We start from the raw sequence: 19,130 nt of genomic DNA, 5'->3' as shown, positions 1-19,130 counted from the left end.
CAAGTTCCTCAAAGGTGAGTTCCTCACAATCAGAATCTTCATCAGAATCACAAATTCCAGTCAGGGCAGTAACCTGTTTGGCAGGTTCCACTTCAGGATCACTTTCTGAATCATCTTCTGACCAAGAAACAGACATACCCTTATTCTGTTTCTTGAGATACGTAGGGCACTCATCTCTTATGTGACAAAACCCTTCACATCTATGACTTTGGATTCCTTTTCTTTGGTTAGTCTTTTCTTTAGTTTTGGGTCTTCTGCCAAAATCCTAATTTTTGTTGATGTCGAATGACCTATTCTTGACATTAGATCTTGTCTTCCATTCCATCTTCTTCATCAATTTATTGAATTATCTTCCAAGTAATACAATAGCATTAGATATCCCTTCATATGTATCCAGATCATATTTATCCTCAAAGTCTTCAATATTAGAAACAAAGGCTATGCTTTTCTTCTTTTCAGATTTTTCACTGATCCCTAACTCAAAGCTCTGAAGAGATCCCATCAGTTCATCAACCTTCATGTTGTTTATATCTTAAGCTTCTTCAATGGCAGTTACCTTCATGTCAAATATCTTTGGAAGAGACCTGGGGATTTTTTTGACCAACTTAGCTTCTGACATCTTCTCCCCTAGCGCACTTTAGGCATTGGCTATTGTTAGATGCCCAAAAGTGCTTGTTTGAGCTATCATATGTGGGCATCTTTCACTCTTTTTCCATGCTAAAACTGTCAAAACCACATTTGTTTTACATGGAATGCATTACATTGATAAACAAGCTGGGTGCCTTTGATTTGTGTGTTATTGTGCAGGAAAGACATGAACTAATTGAAAATGAAGACACAAGAAAATTGGCAAAGGAACCAAAGCATACAAGCATTTCATCAGCCTGCTTGCTAGGCGAGGCTGTGGCGAAGCATTGGTTCGCTAGGCGAGTTCCAGGCGAACTGCTCCAGTAAATTGTCAAATTAATTCGTTAGGCGAGCTGAAGGCGAAGGTGGTAGCGAGTTCAGTCTGTTTTGGTGAAAAACGCAGCCAGCACTCACTCGCTAGGCGAAGCTCTAGCGAGTCCCCAACGAACATTACAGTAGCAAAACCTCTCAACCTCGCTGGGGCGAAGGTTGAAGCGTGTCCTTCGCTAGGCGAAGGTATGTTCGCTAGGCGAACATCACAGTTCAGCAGGCCCTGTTTTCTCTGGGCGCAAGGGCCTTAGGTGCCCATTTTTGACCCTCGCTAGGCGAGCCATTCTGCTCGCCTAGCGAACTTGACAGCCCAGCAGTGGCCTATAAGTAGCAGGTGCCACTTTTGGGCACCATACCTCATTTTTTACCAACTTTTCCATTTCTGTACTTTTTAGAGATATTTTTACAGCATTGTTTTGGGAGCTTTTATGCCCTAGTTTTTCATTTCTCTTCATCTAGCAACCATCTTCCACAAAAAGAAGGTGGATTCCCATCCAACTTCGATTATCCGACTTGGATGTTGATCAACCTTCTTTCCTTACTTGCCGACCAAGCTACCATGAAAATGAGTAGCTAAGTCATCCATTTGTCAAGGTTAGATGTAGGTGATTACTAGCTTTGTGTGTAAATGTAAGGATCCTCATATGTAAACTCTTTAACGGTAAATATATGATGAAAACTTTGTTTCTATTTAAAACTCTTTGTGTTGGTTTATGATCGAGAGATGTTTACCGACTCTTGACCTAGGTTTTCATCCAAACTTGTTTGTTAGCTAGAGATAGTAACGAATGATTTTGTTCACCATAAGGTTGAACCAAAAAGTTGTCATTTTGATAGATTGTGTTCGAGAGAAACAATGGATCAAAATGGCAAAACTCACAATATGTGTTCGAGAGAAACATATTGAGAGGACTTTGTGAAATTATTTATCATCTAAAGGAGTTTATAAGATTGTTGACCGAGCAAATACATGCAAAGTGATCATTGAAACCTAACTTTGACAATATTTCTCATTTAATCAAACCATAACTTTTACCGCAATTAATTACTTTTTATGCAAGATAACTTGATTGAAACCAAAACCCTATTGTTACATTGAGCTAAAATTAATTCAACCATCGAACGGCGGTGATATCTTACAATCCCTGTGGATACGATAACAAAAACCCGACACGAAATATACATTTCAACAAAATGGCGCCGTTGCCGGGGATTGTAAATTGATATTGCGAGCATCGCAATGGTTGTTTAAGTTTTAGCTTGTGAATTTTTGACTTGTGCTTGTAATTTGTTTGGTTTAGTGTGCAGCTTACGTTTTATGCGAGGGCAAATCCCTGTGGACGAACTTCTTTTTGATCCTGAGATCGAGAGAACCGCAAGGAGGCTCAATAGCAAAACGAGACGTAGGAGGCAACAGGCTAGACAACGCCAAGAGCAAGGAGAAAGTTCTTCAACCACAAATCCACACCCATTCATACCAAACATGGAGCCACAACCACCACCACCTATTTCTACTCCATGTATCAACAGTCCAAGGAACACCGCTCAGTTCGCCAACCACACAGGAAGGCAAGCTGAGATGAAGACGGGAACTCTGAATTTATTATATGGGAGTCCATTCACCGGAATGGACCATGAAGACCCATTTGCTTTTCTCACAAAATTTTATGAGATAGCATTGGCTGCCGGAGTGGATCAGGCTCAGGAGCTTCCGTTGTTCAGACGATTATTTCCCCACGCTTTGCTCGGTAAAGCAAAGGATTGGTATCTCGATCAAACACCAGCCGTAATGACAGACTGGAACGTGTTAGAAGAGAAATTCATTGAAAGATTTTTCTCCCATAACCGATTCATGGAATCAAAGACGGCCATCTCGGTGTTTTCTCAAGGAACAAGTGAATCTTTGAATGAAGCGTGGGAGAGATTCAAGTCCATGCTTAGGAAATGTAAAGGGCATGGATTTGATGAATTAACTCAAATCCATATCTTCAGAAATGGACTTCAACCAAACTGCAAAACGTTGTTGGATGCCACCTCGGGTGGCTCGTTGATGTCAAAAAGTGCCGAAGAAGCCACCAACATTATCAATCGAATGGCTCTAAATGATCTTCAGAGTCAAAGTCGTGGAAATTCTTTGAAGAAGGCGGGAGTGCTTGAGTTAGGGACGAATGATGCCATCCTTGCCCAAAACAAGCTCATCTCACAACAAGTGGAACTCTTAACGCAACAAATCAAAGAGTTAAGAGAACCGTCAAAAGCTAAACAAATAGCTTGTTGTGAACTTTGTAAAGGTGAACATGACACCGGATTTTGTCCACCTCCCGGTTTTGACGAAGTAAACTACATGGCCAATCAACGGGACTATCAACCGAGACAACAACAACCTTATCAACCGCACCCTCAACAACAACAACAACAACAACAATTCCAAGGGAACCAAGGGTTCCAACCTAGAAGCAACTATTATCATAACCAAGGTTATGGAGGTGGTTCTTCTAGCCGTCAAAACCCTCCCCAAAATCCGTATCAATCTCAACAACCGCCGGTCGTCAATTCTAAATTGGAAGAGACATTGACGCAATTCATGCAAATGTCAATGGCCAATCAAAAGAGTAATGACGCGGCCATAAAAAATCTTGAAACTCAAGTTGGGCAACTTGCCAAGCAACTCGCTGAACAACAAACCGGTCCTTCTTTTTCGGCTAATACGCAAACAAATCCTAAGGAGCATTGTAAGGCGATAATGACGAGAAGTGGGAGGGAGTTGGGTAGTGAGAATGAAAAAAGAGTTGAGAGTGAACAAAGAGAGAAAGAGAAAGAAATTGAGGAGGAAATAGTGGAGGAAAATGTTGATGGTGAAATAGGAGTGTGGAGTGATGAGGAAGAAGTTGAAAAGAATAAAAATAATGGTGAAGTTGAAAAAGAAAAAGGTGTGGAGATTGAGGAAAATAAAAGTGATGAGGTAATAAGGGAGGTAGTGAAGAAGCCTAGATGGAAGAGTGCTAGGATTGCAAAGGGAAAGGAGGTAGTGAGCGCTACTCCGGTCCAAAATCTTCCTTATCCTCATGCTCCTTCCAAAAGGGAGAATGAACGGCATTACGCCCGGTTCATGGATATTTTTAAACAGTTGCAAATCAACATTCCGTTTGCTGAAGCCTTGGAACAAATGCCAAAGTATGCCAAATTCATGAAGGACATACTAACCAAAAAGCGGAGGTATACGGAACTGGAGACCATCGTCCTTGATGCGAGCTGTAGTGCCATAATTCAAAGGACGCTTCCTAAGAAAGAGGTTGATCCGGGAAGAGTTACATTGTCGGTTAAAATTGGTGATGTGTATGTCGGAAAGGGACTTATTGACTTGGGGTCGAGCATTAATCTTATACCTTTGTCAATTATCAAGAGGCTTGGCAACATCGAGATTAAGTCCATCCGAATGACATTGCAATTGGCGGATAAGTCGACGACCCATCCTCATGGCGTAGCCCAAGATGTGTTGGTTAAGGTCGACAAATTCTTTTTCCCGGTGGATTTTATTGTAATTGATATGGAGGAAGATGATGATGCTCCGCTCATATTGGGCCGACCATTCATGAAGACCGCAAGAATGATGATAGATGTTGATGACGGTTTAATGAAGGTGCGAGTTCAAAATGAGGAAGTCACATTTGATCTATTCGAGGCGATGAAGCATTCCAAGGATAGAAATGATAGCTTTCGCATCGATGTGATCGAAGACGCTATTATAGAGGTTTCAAAGCATATTCATGAGATATCTCCTATGGAGTTAGCTCTTGACGACTCATTGGAGGTTTTCACTGTTGAAGAGGAGCTAGCTCTTGAGGAATGCTTAAAGGAACTTGATAGTTTGGAAGACCTACAACCGTGGGAAGTAGAGGAAGAAAACTTGAAGAAGGAGGTCATTGACGAGAAAGCGCCAATTGAATTAAAAGAGTTACCTTCGACTTTGAAATATGTGTTTCTAGATGAGACCGAGGCAAAGCCGGTCATCATAAGCAACCTCTTGACAAAAGAAGAAGAAGCCAGTCTAATCATTGTGCTCAAAACCAATCAAGAAGCTATGGGTTGGACTCTTTCCGATCTAAAAGGAATTAGTCCATCCTATTGTATGCACAAAATTTTGATGGAGGAAGATTTTAAGCCGGTGGCTCAACCACAACGCCGCTTAAATCATACGATGAAGGAGGTTGTAAGAAAGGAAGTGGTGAAGCTATTGGATGCGGGAATGATTTACCCGATCTCGGATAGTCCGTGGGTTAGTCCCGTGCACGTGGTTCCGAAGAAGGGTGGAATGACCGTGATCCGAAATGACAAAGACGAATTGATCCCGACTAAAGTTGCCACGGGGTGGAGAATGTGTATAGATTATAGACGGTTGAATACCGCGACTCGTAAGGACCATTTCCCACTCCCATTTATGGATCAAATGCTTGAAAGACTATCGGGCCAACAATACTATTGTTTTTTGGACGGCTACTCCGGGTACAACCAAATTGCGGTTGACCCGGTTGATCATGAGAAGACGGCTTTCACGTGTCCGTTTGGAGTGTTCGCATACAGAAAAATGCCCTTTGGGCTGTGCAATGCACCGGCGACCTTCCAACGATGTGTCCAAGCCATTTTTGCCGATCTGATAGAGAAAACAATGGAAGTCTTCATGGATGACTTCTCGGTATTTGGTGGGACGTTTAGTCTATGCTTGGCAAATTTGAAGACGGTGTTGGAAAGGTGTGTGAAGACCAATTTGGTGCTAAATTGGGAAAAGTGTCACTTCATGGTGACCGAGGGGATCGTGCTAGGCCACAAAGTCTCTAAAAGGGGGCTTGAAGTGGATAGAGCTAAGGTTGAAGTAATTGAAAAATTACCCCCTCCGGTGAATGTGAAGGGCATCCGTAGCTTTTTGGGGCACGCGGGGTTCTACCGGCGCTTCATCAAGGACTTCTCAAAGGTGGCTAAACCTTTGAGCAATTTGCTCGCCAAAGACCAGGTATTTCTCTTCACCGAAGATTGTTTGCAAGCTTTTGAGGTTTTAAAAGAAAAATTGGTTACCGCTCCAATAATAGTCGCTCCCGATTGGAATGAAAATTTTGAACTAATGTGTGACGCGAGTGACTATGCCGTTGGAGCGGTACTTGGCCAAAGTAAAGACAAAACTTTTCATGCGATACATTATGCGAGTAAGGTTCTTAACGAGGCTCAAATAAATTATGCCACAACGGAAAAAGAGCTACTCGCAATAGTGTATGCGCTAGAAAAGTTTAGGTCTTATCTTATAGGGTCTAGAGTCGTTGTGTATACCGACCACGCGGCGATTAAATATCTGCTAACCAAGCCGGATTCGAAGCAAAGGCTCATCCGTTGGATCCTCTTGTTACAAGAATTCGATGTCGAAATCAAAGACAAAAAGGGGTCGGAAAACTTGGTAGCGGATCATTTATCCCGCTTAGTGAATGTCGAGGTTACCACATCTGAAAAGGAAATCCGGGAAGAATTTCCTGATGAAAAACTGTTTAAGGTTCAAGTTAGGCCGTGGTTTGCAGACTTTGCAAACCACAAGGCTAGTGGTTTTGTGCCTGCCGACCTAACTTCGAACCAAAAGAGGAAGTTCCTTTCGGATGCGAAGTATTATGTTTGGGATGACCCATACTTGTTTAAGTTGGGTAGCGATAACCTGTTAAGGAGATGCGTAACTGGTGATGAAGCCCAAAGCATCCTTTGGCATTGTCACAACTCGCCTTATGGCGGACATTATAATGGGGTTAGAACGGCCACTAAAATTCTTCAATCGGGATTTTATTGGCCAACTATTTTCAAAGACGCACATACCCATGCGCAAAGTTGTGACAGCTGCCAAAGAAGCGGTGGGATAGGTAAGAGAGATGAGATGCCTCTCCAAAATATCCAAGAAGTGGAAGTGTTTGATTGTTGGGGCATAGATTTCGTAGGACCTTTCCCACCCTCTTATGGGAATGAGTACATGCTAGTTGCTGTCGATTATGTCTCTAAGTGGGTTGAGGCGATTGCCTCACCTCGGGCGGATGCCAAAACGGTGATAAATTTTTTAAAGAAAAACATATTTTCCCGTTTTGGAACCCCCCGAGTGTTGATAAGTGACGGAGGGTCACACTTTTGCAATGCACCTTTGGAAACAATTCTAAAACATTATGGTGTATCGTATAGGGTGACAACTCCGTATCACCCTCAGGCTAACGGGCAAGCGGAGGTCTCTAATCGAGAGATTAAGAGAATCCTAGAAAAAACCGTGTCTAATTCTAAAAAAGAGTGGTCCCAAAAATTGGACGAAGCATTATGGGCCTACCGTACGGCCTTTAAAGCTCCAATTGGCCTAACTCCCTTTCAATTGGTATTTGGTAAAACTTGCCATTTGCCGGTTGAATTGGAGCACAAGGCCTTGTGGGCCCTAAAGTTTTTAAATTTTGAAAATGAGTCGGCCGGTGAAAAAAGGAAAGTACAACTACTTGAGTTGGAGGAGATGCGCAATGCCGCATACCACTCAAGTTGGTTGTACAAGGAAAAAGCAAAGAAGTATCACGACAAGAAGATCCGTAACAAAGAATTTGTGCCCGGACAATTGGTCCTATTGTTCAACTCCCGGTTGAAGTTGTTTCCCGGGAAGTTGAAATCAAAATGGTCCGGGCCATTTCGGGTGAAAGAAGTAAAAGAGTACGGGGCCATTGTCATTGAAGACATGGACAAGAAAGATAGTTGGACCGTGAATGGCCAACGATTGAAAGTGTATCTCGGCGGTCATGTGGATCGCGAGAGTTGTGCTCAGCCGCTCGATGCTCCTCTGTGAGCATCGCACCGTCGAGCTTAGCCGACGTTAAACAAGCGCTAGTTGGGAGGCACCCCAACATTGTAAGTATTTACTGTTTTATGTTTTATGTTGTATTGAGTACACTGTGCTAAACCCATGCTGGATGACTTGCAAGTGCTGCATTTGCCAATGCACTTGCTGTCATACTCGCTTGCAGCTCGCTAGGCGAGGCAGTAGCGAGCATGCTCGCTAGCTGCTCGCTAGGCGAGGCAGCAGCGAGCGCTGCAGTACTGTTTACTATTTAAATCTCAGCAGGGCCATTTTGCCCCAAACCTTCAAAAAAAATTCTGAACGGCTCTGCTGAGGAATTAGTGCTACGCTTCTCAAACTCTCTCATTTGCATCTTTATCACCAACACTTGCTCTTTTCGGTCGATTGCAAACTCGTCTCACTTCACATTTCCAAATCCGTGTAACTAAGGTTTGCCCTACTACATCTTTCTTTTTGTTGAACTCTTAAATTCCAAATGTGAATGGCAAATAGGATGAGTGTGGTATGGGAACATTGAGGTTGCATGTGGTATTTTGGAGTTTGCAATTTTTGGAGATTTAGGTTTTCAAATTGGGGATTTAGTGTTACTTTCGATTTTGCATGCAATTAGGCAATCCCCAATAGCATAGAACGATTAATTTTCATGAGAAATCATTAGGTTCTGATGTGGGAACCATTAGAGTATGGGTATTGGGGGAAAAAAACTTTGAAAATGCAGAAAACCCCAAAACCCGTAAGGTTCGCTAGCACTCGCTAGGCGAACCTGGGGCGAGCGTTCGCTGCCACTTCGCTAGGCGAAGCAGCAGCGAGCAAGGCAGTATTTTAAATTTTGCTTTGTTGGCTAATCTGTTGTTTGGTGTGTGTTGTTTCTTTGTACATTTTACAGATGGAGTCAAGATCTGGAGCAGGTAAGAAAAGAAAGGGAACAAGTACTTCTCGTACCGTGCCTATTCAATTCGACCACGACAAGTTTGTCGGTCCAAAACAGGCTGCGCGGTACATCGCTCTGGAAAAGCGGAAGATACTTCCAGAGAAGCGCTTTCTGATCAACCCACAGGGCACTTACAGAACTTTCGCCGGGTTGATAGACGCAAAGAAGTGGGATAGGTTGATTAGTCCCGTTGAGCATTACGACATTGCGACAGTGCGGGAGTTTTATGCTAACGCACTACCCGACGACGACGAGCCCTTTACTTGGGTTTCTAGAGTTGCCGGGCGTACAATTCCATTTGACCGGGATGCTATCAACCGAATCCTAGGGGAACCGCTCCAGCTGGGAGCTGACCAGAGAGACCAATACCACACCGACCTAAGGCTTCACCGAGATGTCCCTGCCATTACCGCCGCCCTGCTTTTACCTGGGAAATCTGTTGAGCCGAACCCATCTGGGGTTCCAGTGAGGTATCACCGGGAGGACATGACTCCCATGGCTCAGCTGATACTGCTCTTGGTTTTAACCAACATCCAGCCTAAATCACACACCTCTACTGTGCCGATCCCAGTGGCACATTTGGTCCATTCCATCCTCACAAATGTCGAGATAGATGTGGCGAGGATAATCGCCAATGAGCTGAAGACCGTGGTCGAGAGCGGGCTTAAGTCGGGGGCTCGTGTTAATTGTCCCCTGGCTTTCCCATGTTTGATCATGAGCTTATGCGTTCAGGCAAGGGTGAGACTTCCGTCTCGTGGGCAGGTTAGGATCCCGGCCCCTATCGATGATCGGTATGTGGCTAAATATTGTAGACCAAAGACTACCGGTGGCAGTGCAGCCTCAGGAAGTACTCGGGCTGCTGATGGTCCTAGTGCTTCTACTCCCGGACTTGATCCCTACCTACGAGCGGTGTGTGACTACAGTTTTGAGTGGATGGCGGCATCCCAAAGAGCTATGATTGATATGCACAACAGTATGCAGAGGTTGGAACTGCAAGGTAATGACCCCTCCGGTGCTCGAGCATTGTTGGCGCGTGAGCAGTTTATGCTTAACGCTAATTGGCCTGTGGACAGGCCAGTCTATGGTGAGGGGGTGGGCGCTGATGCTGATGATGCTGATGATGATGATGTTGATGATGAGGCTACCGGTTCTGAGGCCGGTAGCGAGGAGGAGTCCTGAGCCCTTAGTGGGTTAAGTTTTTGTGTGTATTCAGTTTTTATGTTATTTCTATTTGTATTTTCGGATTTTGTATCTTGATTTTGGGTTGTACTATTGGGGTGTTTTGTCCCCCATGAACAAATTTATATTTTATGTTAATGTTATTTATTTATGTTTTTAATTTTGTGTGTTTAATAAATTTTTGGTTGATTGAGTGGCAAACCCTTCTAGATTGGTTGCTCCTCAAGAAGTACCCAATGAAGGTGCATCCGAGCTTGGATGGCAATGATAAGAATAAACAAGTGAATGAAGCTAAGGTACATGGTTACCGTCGGCTAGAATTTTAGAATGCATTAGGAACTTTACTCTTTGTGGTAAATTGAATATTGTCTTTTTGCAACATAATTGAATGAATGCTTCATCTAGAACTTAAAACCACAAATTGTGAGGAAACCTCCATTGTTCACTTAAATGCTGGATTCTAATAAGTTTTGTTGATTCATGTGATTCATTATTTGTCTTTTATTATTGTGAAATTGTGGAAGCAATTAGAAATGATCAAGGCACTTGTTTTCTTTCGAGCACAACTACATCCAAAAACAACTTACTTGTGAGCAGAGAGAGTATTTGTTAACCCCTTTGAGCCTAAACAGTTGAATCTCGGCTTGAAATAAAGCGAGATCTCAAAAATCTTTTTTTTACAACCCGGAAAATCTTGATTATTGTTCTTTTGCCGTAAAAAGTTAAGAGCATTCACTTAGGGTGTGGAAGAAATAAGTTGGGGAGAACGAAAAAGAATTGGTAAGTACCACAACTCTTGAAAAAGAAAAGAAAAACCGAGCAAGCATAGAAAAATATATGTATAGAAAATATAGAAAAGAAACATCTGTTTTGTATATTTGATGTGAAAGAAAAGAACAAAAATAGAAAAAAGGAAAATGAATGCTTGCTTGGAAGAAAAATAGTAAAAAATAAAAATTGAGTTGTGGAATATGTGTTGTGAAGGTTTCAAATAAGAAACAAATGAAACAAAGTCGAGTAGTGTGAATAATACTGTGAATGTCTCTTTTGCATCGGCACTTTCGTTTCAATGGCCTTAGAAATGACCCTTGTTTGTTACCCTAACCAAGCTTCAACCGAAAAGCCCTTAGTGATCTTTATGCTTCCACAGTACCACTTTTAATTGTTAGACATTGTATGAATCTATTTGATATCTTCATTATTTGTTAGAGAGTGAGATTAGTCCCGCGGTTGCAAACGCGCAGAATCTTCATTCCTTATTCGAAGAGGAGAGATAGGATGATTCATTCAGAATAGTATTGTTGTAGATAGATAAATATTTTGCATTGCTATTTAAGTTTTAGTTCTTATGTATTATTTTATTCGAACCATTGGGAACTTGTATTTGCTGATTTCGCTTGTGTTTGAGCCGTTTATCCAACTTCGGAGAAACCATTTTCTTTAAGCAAATCCTTTTGTCCTTCAAGAGGCATACTTTGCTTGAGGACAAGCAAGAATCTAGTTGGGGAGAGTTATTAGATGCCCAAAAGTGCTTGTTTGAGCTATCATATGTGGGCATCTTTCACTCTTTTTCCATGCTAAAACTGTCAAAACCACATTTGTTTTACATGGAATGCATTACATTGATAAACAAGCTGGGTGCCTTTGATTTGTGTGTTATTGTGCAGGAAAGACATGAACTAATTGAAAATGAAGACACAAGAAAATTGGCAAAGGAACCAAAGCATACAAGCATTTCATCAGCCTGCTCACTAGGCGAGGCTGTGGCGAAGCATTGGTTCGCTAGGCGAGTTCCAGGCGAACTGCTCCAGTAAATTGTCAAATTAATTTGCTAGGCGAGCTGAAGGCGAAGGTGGTAGCGAGTTCAGTCTGTTTTGGTGAAAAACGCAGCCAGCACTCACTCGCTAGGCGAAGCTCTAGCGAGTCCCCAGCGAACATTACAGTAGCAAAACCTCTCAACCTCGCTGGGGCGAAGGTTGAAGCGTGTTGTCATACCCCGATTTTGGCCCTGAAATTTTTATTTTTCTCTCATCGATCATTCATTTTCTTTTCTCCTCATGATCATTTCATCTGGTCATGAATCTATCCACCAACTCGTTTCATGTAGACTTGTCACCACCTGCTATTCCATAAACCTTTGGGCCTCACCATTTGTCTTGAGATAGATTGATTATTTTCCCTTGGTCAAGCAAGACATGGAATCCTTTATCATGTGATAAAATCAGTTATTACTTTGGTGTAATAACTGGTCAGGCTGCGTTAAAGAACTTACACCCGTAAACATGGTTTGATCAAATTGTGTACAAGGAGGTGTAGCGATATGTTTTACACATCTTTGAGTTTTGTTTGCTTTGCTTAAGATTTGAGTAAGAGGCTCTAAGACTGCATTTGGGGGAAATGATCGGTTTAAGGAAAAGGTTACGTTGGTTCCAAAATATTTTCAACTGAAGGAGTAATAGCCGTGCCTTGGAGTAGTTGCGAATTGGCTTGAAAACGGAAAATGTAGTTGAAAGTTTATTGACAGGAACATTGAAAAATCTCTCCAGCGGTGCTGAGGGATTCTGGAACTCAACAATTCAACCTGGAGGAGTGGACATATTACTGAAGTTACTGGCAGGACAGTCTTCAAGAAGAAGCTAGACAGGTTGCTAATAAATCTCCTGGAAATCAGCAAGGAGCAGTTGGTGAAAGTAATGTTCAAATTAATTGTTCTGACTCAGATCAAGGTGGATTAATTGAACTTGAGAAACTGTTAAAGCAGAAGACTTTCACCAGGCCTGAGATTGATCATTTGACAGCCCTTATGCTGTCAAGAACTCTGATGCATGCATTCTCTTCTACACCAGTTTTTGGACCATTTGTTATTCCTCTGTTTCTTGAGAAACTTTCTTCTTCACTACATTCAGCAAAGATTGATCCCTTACAATATCTTAGAGCTTGCTCCGTCAAGTATGGATCCGAGAGAATTGCAAAATATGCTAAGGCGGTTTGGTCTTCATTAAAAGACACCATAAATACTTACTTGGATGAGCCAGATTTGTCTTTTAGTCTAGCACCCATAGATGGTATTGACTTTCCAAAGAATGAAGTTGTAATTGAAGCTCTGTCCCTCCTTCAAGAGCTTATTGTGCAAAATAGCAGTCAGTTAATTAGCTTGATAATTGATGATGAGGATGTCAATTTTATTATCAATAACATTTCCTCTTATGAGAATTACAACACTATTTCTGTACAAGAAAAGAAGAAGTTACATGCTATCGGTCGTATTCTCTATCTTACTGCCAAGACTTCCATTCCTTCCTGCAATGCCGTGTTTCAAAGTCTTCTCTCAAGAATGATGGATAATTTGGGATTTTCTGCTAGTAACACCGATGGCTTGCAAAATGGTGGTAGTTTTGCCTCACAAAGTGTTAACTTCGGATTCCTCTATCTTTGTATAGAACTACTTGCAGGATGCAGGGAATTAGTTACTTTGTCTGAGGAAAAACATGGGACATATTTCACCATACTTCATAGTTTCTCAGCATTTCTATTTAATGCCTTTGGTTCAGTCTTAGCAGTAAGTGATGACAGATGTCCCCCTGATCGTGATATATACATTGGAGTGAAGGGTTTGCTGATTCTGGCAATGTTTCATCTAGATGTTTTCCCAATACCAAAATCAACATTTGAGAATATTTTGAAGAAATTCATGGCAATTATCGTAGAGGATTTTGACAAAACAGTACTATGGAATGCCACATTGAAAAGCATTATTTCATATTGGTTTGTTTGTTCAAAACTTCAGTGAGTCTGAAAAAGCTATGAGCTACAGGAGTTTTGTTGTAGACAAAATTATGGAACTACTATCGCTTGATGATATTGCTCTACCTTTTTCACTCAAAGTAGAAGCATTATCCGATATAGGCATGACTAGCATGCAAAATATGCTTACAATTCTTCAAGGGCTGGAAGGAGCTATATTTGCCAATCTATCTGAGGTCTATGTCCATAAAAGTTTACAGTCTATTGAAACTGCTGTTCAACTTTTGGAGTGCTATTCTTGCAAGCTACTTCCATGGATTCATGAACATGGGGGGTGCAGAAAAGTTTGTAGTGCAATTTGCTGTGGAGATTTGGAGCCAAGCAGGAAATTGCATGGATTTTAATTCTCCATTTGAGGATAAAGGCCTTCAAGTTCAAGAAACTCGGTTAGCTCGCCGGTAATTACTAGGAATTCTTCTTATGGACGATCACCGTACTCATGTAGATTGTCTGATTTCTCTACCATCAGATTTCAGTTTATCCCTAGATGCATCTCATCCAAATTACAAGCACGAAAAGCTTGCCTTCAAAGATCAAGCCAGTTCGTTCTGGAGACTAGTTAAAATGAACTCTCCCGAAGGGCTTTACGCTTTAATTGGCTCAATCGGTTCATTTGTTTGTGGGTCACTTAGCATTTTTTGCTTATGTTCTTAGTGCTGTTCTTAGTATCTATTACAATCCGGAACACAGATACATGATTCGAGAAATAAATAAGTACTGCTACTTGTTGATTGGTCTTTCATCAACTGCATTTATCTTCAACATATTGCAACACTTCTTCTGGGATATTGTTGGCGAAAATCTTACGAAACGTGTGAGGGAGAAAATGCTGGCTGTCGTGCTTAAGAATGAAATTGCCTGGTTTGATCAGGAGTAAAATGAAAGTGCAAGGATTGCTGCAAAGAAAGAGCCATAGAATCACAGCATTAACACAAAAAAATCAAAACCAAGCTTGATCAAAGACCTGCATTTATCACAGTTCATGTCCAAATCACTATAGGCTTCAGATAAATAATGCGGGATTCTCGTAAGGAAATGCAACTTATCTTTCCAAATCTTACACAAACGAGGCCAGAGATACTTTTGAGACGCAGCTGGAACTGGACTGGGCGTGCACTCTTCTGACAGTAATTGCAGAATACGAATTGCCGGGAGAAAACCATGAAGAATAATTCCCAAATTCTGTATTATTTGTTCTGGTGCTATGAACAGAAGTTGAGAATGGGATAGTACTTTTCATCTGCGGAGTACGAGTGGGGACTTCGGTGCTAACTTCATCAAGTCCTGGTCCATTATTTAAATCGAAGTCTCTTGAGACACTTCCACCATTAGATAACCCACTGGACAATGAAGGTTGTTTACTTGGTAAAGGAATATCCATTTTGCCTATAGAGAAAGATCCAGCTTCAGGAGTCTCGTCCAACCTGTTTAGATCAAGATCGAATCCCACAGAGCTGCGGTCATGAGCACCAGACTCTAAGGAACCCCGATAAGCAACGTCCTCAAAACTGATTTCATCCGCCACCTTTAAATCAAAATCTAAGGGAGCGCGGTCTGCTAGCAACGTGGTTTGCCACTTTATTGAGGCCAAGCCTCCATCCTAGAAACATCCCTGTAACCAAAATTAGTTGGTTAGAAATCAAGTTTCCCGCATCAATGTCAAAACACCATAATAGAAGAGAAACATATGGGAACGGAGAAAGTGTCTCACATTGTGTTGATGAGCTTCAAGGACACGAACGGATTAAAAGTGCTCTTGCTCATATTGGTAGTCATGTGTTTTTAAAGATGCTTCTGGTGGACAACTTCATTCAAGCAGACTCGCACCTCAAAAGGCTTTCACAACAGACTCCCTGCAAACATCACAATAAGTCAGCATAATAACCTTGCAATCAACCTGCAATATTGATCCAACCTTCAACAACTGATAACCGGTTTTTCGATTGAGTGTCTAACAGAATTCAATTTCAATTCAACCAATTCCTAACCAACAACCTATATATTTCATCATAACTGATTCATTCACTTGGGACTCACATCCAGAAAATAAAACTCACCCACAACCCTGTGCAAATTCATGAACCCTCCAAACCCGAATTCACTGCAGTAAAAAAAAACATGTTAGACAAGGCAGTAAAAATTCAAAAATCCCAAATTTGGAATCAAGACAAATTCAAGAAGAAAGTGCACGGATCATATTACCTTTTCCAGACTAAGCACCGAAATGAGGCAAACCAACTGAGCACCCTAAAAGATTTCGCAGGGGTACCCCTTTTGATCTGGGTAACCAGCTCAAAACCCTAAATCGGGTGAGTATAAAAGGAGGAAGAAACCCTAATCAAGAAAAAAAATGGAGAAGAGGATATCAGCCGAAAAACCCTAGGATTAAAAAAAAACAGCAAGGAGGCGGAAACGAAAGGACTTTGACGAAAAGAAGAGGAGAAACGGCGAAACCCCATAGGGAATCCGCGAACGACTCAAAGGGTAAACCAAAGCAATAGTGAGGAAAAGCATTACCTCCGTTTTCGTCGATCAATCCAAGCTGCAACGGGTTAGTGCCATCTTTGATCTATTTCGCCTTTGACATAGCTTCAAGATTATTTTTCTCGCGTGTTCGCATTACTGTCATGTTGCTAATTTTCTATTGTTGTTCGAAAATGAATCTAATTGTTGAGCAAGAGAAGTGAGTGTTTTAAGCAGAGAGAGATTGAGTCGGAAGCGAAGTTGAATGGTTTTGTTTTCATTGTCTGCTGGTTTATTTGAACCCTATCTTATCAAGGCTTTAAAGCCATTAATGGTGATGCCTTTCCCACTGCCCAAAGCTGGTTGTTTCATTTGACTCTCCTTTACTTTTCCAAGTTTCCACGTGACTGTTGGTTTGAAAATGTCATTCCCCACGTGTCCCCCTTACAGCAGGCGGTTGCTCTCTTCCTTTTCGTCTTCCCGTGGTATTCCCACGTTGGGCAAGGAAATGAATTGGGTTTCCTTCGACCCGGACCCAGTCAGTCTAAGGGACTGTTGGGCACTTGGCTTTGTCTTAGCCCAAGTTCCTATGGCCCATTTCACTTTTTTTTAGTTAGTTTTTGTTATTTTATTTATTCTGGGCCATATATTTGTTTCGCTATTAATATAACAGCTGACTATTCGTGGCCTCGTGGGGATGGAGATAGCTAATTGCCTATTTGGTTCTGGGTTCAATACCTGGGCATGTTGTTCTTTGTATTTTTAGCATTTTTTGTGACTCTCTCATATTTCTCTTAATCCTCACATTTAATTACTACTTAATTAATATGTTTCTTTTGTTTATTCATTTTTATTTTTAATATAACTTAATTGATTTTTTCTTTCTTTGGGATTTATGTAAAATATAATTTTTTAGGTGAGGTGTGTTTAAATCATGATAAGTCATCTTAATGGCTTTGATAAAAAGAAAAACCATTCAAAAAAATAATAATGATAAATATCACATAATAACATAAATTTGGTATCCTTTAATTGCATCCTTTTTACAATGAGCTCTTAAGCAACATCAACTTTACTTCCAATAGTTTCAAACTTCGGTACTTTAATTGTTTTAATTTAATAATCAAATCATTTTCTAAATAAAAAGCGAAGAAAAAGGTTACCTGGATGGAATGTCCAGTCGTAATCCCGAATATTAGGCTCAAGCTGTAAGAGCTTGCAAGCCATAAATATTCGTCTTCTCTCTAATATCCAAATCATTTTCTAAATAAAATGCGAAGAAAAAGGTTACCTGGATGGAAGGTCCAGTCGTAATCCCGAATATTAGGCTCAAGCTGTAAGAGCTTGCAAGCCATAAATATTCGTCTTCTCTCTAATATCCAAATCATTTTCTAAATAAAATGCGAAGAAAAAGGTTACCTGGATGGAAGGTCCAGTCGTAATCCCGAATATTAGGCTCAAGCTGTAAGAGCTTGTAAGCCGTTAATATTCGTCTTCTCTTTAATGTTCAAATCATTTTCTAAATAAAAAGCGAAGAAAAAGGTTACCTGGATGGAATGTCCAGTCGTAATCCCGAATATTAGGCTCAAGCTGTAAGAGCTTGCAAGTCATAAATATTTGTCTTCTCTCTAAAACACCTGCAAATATCTTAAACCATCTTCTCAATAAAGTTGGAAGAAAAAGATTACCTGGAGGGAATATCCAGTTGTAATCCCGAATATTAGGCTCAAGCTGTAAGAGCTTGTAAGCCATAAATATTCGTCTTCCCTCCAAAATATTCATAAATATTCGAATCAATTTCTTAGCAATATGGGAAAGAAACCGACTGCCTGGGTGGAATGTCCAGACGTAGTCCCGAGTATTAGACCCAAGCTGTAAGAGCTTGTAGGTCACAAGTACTCGTCTTTCAAACTTCAAAATACCTAATTCATACCTTAATACTTTTTCAATAAAGATGGAAATGGAACATGGTGTATACCATGCACTCCTGAGGCTAGGATTCGAGATGTATATCTCGCTCATCCAAGTTCTCGCCATCACTCAAAATACATCAAACCAATCAAATTCCTTTTCTCGCCGTTGTGCGACTAATCAAAAACCTTTTTCATAAACGAAAGGTATATTGTCTTAAGTGATACAAAACAATGTTTCGGCCACGATTGTTGAGTAGAGATAAACGACGCTTTTCCGAATGTAGATCTATAAATCCGTTCGATGTGTGGTATGCGTCCACTCCTCATCTGTTTTGGGTAAAACAATGTTTTCGTCGATTAATACAGTATAGCCTTCGCTAAAATCGACCAACAAACAAACATTTTTCTACCCAGAACTACGTAAGCCTTGATTTCTCTTTTGAGATACGTAGGAGCAGGATTCGTAAATCTTGTCAGGCCCACTAATAAAAAACTTAGGTTTAGTCCTTCGTCAAAAATCCAAAAACATTTCTCCTGTCTTCTATTCTTTCATTCCCACCTAATAACTGAAAAGCCTAACAATTCAACTAACATTAATGCGCACAACTGACCTAATGGTTCCCGTTGAGTACAACGGACGTGAGGGGTGCTAATACCTTCCCCTTGCGTAATCGACTCCCGAACCCTGATATTGGTTGCGATGACCATATCTTATCCTTTCTTTTGTCGTGGGTTTTATCGATATTTCCCCTTTCCTTTTTAGGAATAAATAAAGTTCGGTGGCGACTCTGTTTAGTCCATCATTGCGAGCGTGCGATTGCGCTTCGCTTTGAAGTCGTATCCCCATTTTTTCGAGGTGCGACAGATGGCGACTCTGCTGGGGACACAGTTCCTAAGCGAGTCAAGCCTAGTTAGGTCGTTTGTGTGCCTTTGTGTGTTTACCTATGTGGCTTTTCTTTATTGATTTTTGTTATCTTTATTGTCATATTGCTATAATCTGTTATATTGGTTCGATATGCTTTGGTCCTTGGAG

General features: G+C 41.1%; 1 pseudogene; it reads left to right on the top strand.

Moving 5' to 3' along the window:
- The first annotated feature begins 8,693 nt into the window (after positions 1-8,693).
- On the top strand, positions 8,694-14,598 carry LOC127123640 (MMS19 nucleotide excision repair protein homolog; annotated as a pseudogene).
- Positions 14,599-19,130: the final 4,532 nt, after the last annotated feature.

This window comes from Lathyrus oleraceus, chromosome 2, assembly GCF_024323335.1.
Source record: "Lathyrus oleraceus cultivar Zhongwan6 chromosome 2, CAAS_Psat_ZW6_1.0, whole genome shotgun sequence".
NCBI classification, from domain to species: Eukaryota; Viridiplantae; Streptophyta; class Magnoliopsida; order Fabales; family Fabaceae; genus Lathyrus; species Lathyrus oleraceus.
The sequence above is the reverse complement of the archived record's forward strand: the minus strand, read 5'-3'. Positions and strand labels throughout refer to the sequence as shown.